At 35.6% G+C, this 3,887-nt stretch overlaps 1 long non-coding RNA gene across 1 annotated transcript in view; it reads right to left on the bottom strand.

The window, feature by feature from the left end:
- Window positions 1-2,000: 2,000 nt before the first annotated feature.
- Window positions 2,001-3,887, bottom strand: part of LOC109305707 — a 60,210-nt gene continuing 58,323 nt past the window's right edge. The window contains exon 3 of the long non-coding RNA XR_002099672.1: window positions 2,001-2,154. This is a non-coding gene — a long non-coding RNA (uncharacterized LOC109305707). The remainder of the gene's footprint in view (window positions 2,155-3,887) is intronic.

Below are 3,887 nucleotides of genomic sequence, written 5' to 3'. Positions count from 1 at the left end.
CCCTGCACTAAAACACCCTCATGCCCTACTAGCCCATGTCTACACATGTGCTGCTGCAGAGTTTTTTTTTTACTCTGAAGCAGGATGGTATTTGTATTTACTAGTACTGGTGTGGAGTATATTAGTTTACTCCAACCTAATGTACACACTGAAACATTTACTGTGCAGCTAATTAGTCAACTAAGTAGACATGCCTCATATATATATAGAAGTATGGCTTAAAAGTGTGTTTATGGAGTACCCATGCTAAAATTTGCAGCAGTTTCAAAAAAAGTGAACAGCATCTATTCTATGGATACCTATGCTAATTTATTTATATTCCATTTATAACAAGTATGTTTATTTTAAGATTAGTGGTTTCAAATTTGTCCATCACTTTCACATGCTCAGGGAGAACAAGATCTGGACATTAGGGTGGGGGAAGAAGTTGGGAGGGGCAGAGGGCAAGAGGGCTACCTGACCGCCCCAGATTTATTTTCCCTGCTGTAGTTCTGAGAGGGGGGAAAATTCAAGGCAGACCTCCAATAATTATACTGTATGCCTGGACAATTATAGTATTTTTTTTTTCCATACATAGAATCTAATTACTGGGGAGTTCATCATATATTTGAGCAAATACAGTGATATAAAAGGACAACAGAATGAGAAAAAGCAATCAACAGCAAAATAACTTAGTCTAATATAACTTGGGTCTTACATCCTTCAGTTGTTTGCTTATTTTGTCTTAACTGAACTTTTCTGTCCTCTCCATTTTTTCAGTTGCACCCACTTATCAAGATATGTAAATTTGACCAATATTTAATGGTCACCTCTGAACTTGACCCTAGCTCTGAAGTTTGCATTTTTCCAGAATTCCAGATTCAGGTCCACACACAAGTCCTTGTAATTCAACCAGAAATGAAAAACCATGAGTATTATCTTTATGCAGCATCTCTATTCAGTACTCTGCCTCGATATTGTTACCATGGCACCAAACAAAAAAAATGCAGTGCAATTGGTGCCTAAAACCAGATCCATTAAACCTATTCTATGAAGAAATGACACTAGCTGTGAAATTTACAGATGTATAAAGATTTATACCACTTCTAAATACATGCACAAATGGATTAAAAAAGCAATAACGTTCACAGTAGCCCAGTTATATGTTAGGATAGCTGTGACTGGATGTTTAATTAAAACATACCAAAGACTCAAGCACAGTATAAAACTGAAAGCTTCTACGATTCACCATAGGAAACTATTTTAATCAATGAAGGATCAGGATGAAACCAAGATTAAATCTACTGAAATGTGGGGATTCTATTAAAAAAAAAGAAACCTCACATATTCACCCAACAGTGGGCTCTTGCACTGCCATACAGTCCTGCAATTGCCACGTAAGTAAGCATATAGTTCTTTTCCTACCAGACGTTTTCTCATCATAGGATCATCCCTCATCCCAGATCTCCAACTCTCATTTTTCATCTTTATCTTTCTCTCCTTCTTTTCTTCAGCTTCCTAGAGCTCCTTAATTTTAGTAGCTCCAGCTCAAACTAGGTGTAATCCAAATACATAGAAGACATAGTTCTTGCCCAGAAGGCTTGCAAATTCACTAAGAGTAAGGCATGACACATAAGCAACAATAGAATGAAAGTGGAGAAAAGAAATGAGGATAACAGGAGTACATTAACCCTCAGTGGTTCCAAATCATTAAAATTAGAGAATGATATTTACACTGTGAATGCTGATGGGTGCTTTATGGAAGTAACTCTTCCTTGAGCAATCTTTAAATTCACAAACCAAAAGCATGTCTTTAAGTTATATAAATCATGGTTGAAAGCCCCTTTTTTTCCTCTTCAGAGTAATTGTTTCTTTGATCCCAAGACTCCACCCTATTATTTTGTGAAACAGCAGCAGTGTAAAGCTGACATGAAAGTGTGTCCATGTAATCTCAAGAGTACTAGAATTTGTCTATAGCTATAACATTCATATCTTAATTTGTACAAAACAGAGTGTAAAGAACATTATCAATCCATGGAAATGGAAAATGGATTAGGAAAAAATAGATCAGATCTTACCTCCAGAGACTGGTTCCATTCTGTAATGCTAGTCAGAGCAGCATGTGACATTACCAGCAGAGTGGGGTGTCACAGATGGACCAGAATGACCAGAATCCTAGAATAGAAGAATAAACAAAACAGTTTCAATCAGAATACTGAACTTGGAAACCGGTACCCAAACAAGTTCCAAGGTTATTGGCTTTCAACAATTTCAGATCTGCTCAGCTTTTCAAGTAAAACAGTATTTTCCAATTCCTAGACCTGCAAAATCACCCTGGGATCTAAACGTGATGCTGAGTTTTTTGGCATGTGTATTCCCTCCAATAATCCTCATTCAATTTAGAAACATTATACGGTGTCTGCCATTAAAATTTGACAATTGCCATTTACAGGTAAAATTAACTTTACCTTGGCATTTGCAGATTTCCCGCATTTAAGGTGTACTCGGATATGTAGTAGACAGTTAAATACCATGGTAACAGTTTCCAATTACAGCAGTATTTTCAAAGGACTGAATGGTGATCATGATATATGTAGGCCTAGGCTGAAGGGCTTTATCTATAACAAGCTGAAAATTATGTTATCAAATTATGCTATATACATACATACATATATAACATAATTTGATAACATACACATATATATATTAATAGTTACATATATACATGTATACATTTGGCTTTTACATTATCATGCCTTCAGAATATATAAGAAATATTACATACACACACACACACATATATATAGTTAAAATAAAAATATATATATATATATATATATATATATCAATCATGTAAACTATATATTAAAAATGAGTACAGATGCATCTCAAGGGTTATTAATGTAAATTATATATATAATAGCTAAATGTGTACACAGTATCACGTTATTTCATTTCTTTTTCTGCAGTATACTGTATACAGTTTCATCAAGGTGAAAGGGGGAGCATATTATCAGTTACACATAACATTTATAATAGTGAAAAAGGACTATCACACATATTGAATACCACCATAACTAGAATATGTTGTATGATGCAAATTCCCACTTATTTTTATTGTGACTGTCAGGGAGAGTAATAGAAATGAGGATACTTTGTATTACTGTTCTAAAAATTCAAACCAATGTACTTCCAAGGGACAATGATTTATGACCAAAATTTTTATGGATATTCAGGTCTGGCTTAAAGTACGTTTACACAGGGAATCACTGAAATACTGTTACATATAGTTCAATCCACTCTGGACATTTGTTACATTTCAGAGGAAGGAAACATAATGCAGTGTTATTGGTATCTCAACTGGTTGCCTGGGTAGTCCTGGGAAACCTGTTGATATTTAGTACCCCAACAGATGGCAGACAACTGGCTACCCAAAATGCTAGGGACCCTACAAGTTGGGAAAGGTGCCATGAAACTTAATGCACGCACTGTATGTGCTCTTTCAGAGCCTGGAAATCTATGGAAGCCTGCCAGTAGACATGTCAAGTCTCTCCTCAAGTCTGTTGTTTTAGTGATTCACTCCTCAAAAATGCCCAACCAAAACTTTTAACTATGACATTTACTACAAAGCAAATCTTTAACTATATGCATTTTTTTCTTGATAAATGTTTCAAAAGCCATGAATAAGTTAAATTGGGGGATAAAATACTGGTCAGTAATATGACCAAGTACCCTTTCATCTCCCCATTCTAATTTATAGGCATTATGTATTACAAATGCCAGGATGCCACTTCTCACAACCCAAACCTAGACTAGATTTCATAGATTTCATAGACATTAGGGCTGGAAGGGACCTCGGGAGATCATTGAGTCCAGCCCCCTGCCCAAAGAGCAGGAAGTCAGCTGGG

This window comes from Crocodylus porosus, unplaced genomic scaffold (genome assembly GCF_001723895.1).
Source record: "Crocodylus porosus isolate Cpor-Errol unplaced genomic scaffold, CroPor_comp1, whole genome shotgun sequence".
Taxonomy (NCBI): Eukaryota; Metazoa; Chordata; order Crocodylia; family Crocodylidae; genus Crocodylus; species Crocodylus porosus.
The sequence above is the reverse complement of the archived record's forward strand: the minus strand, read 5'-3'. Positions and strand labels throughout refer to the sequence as shown.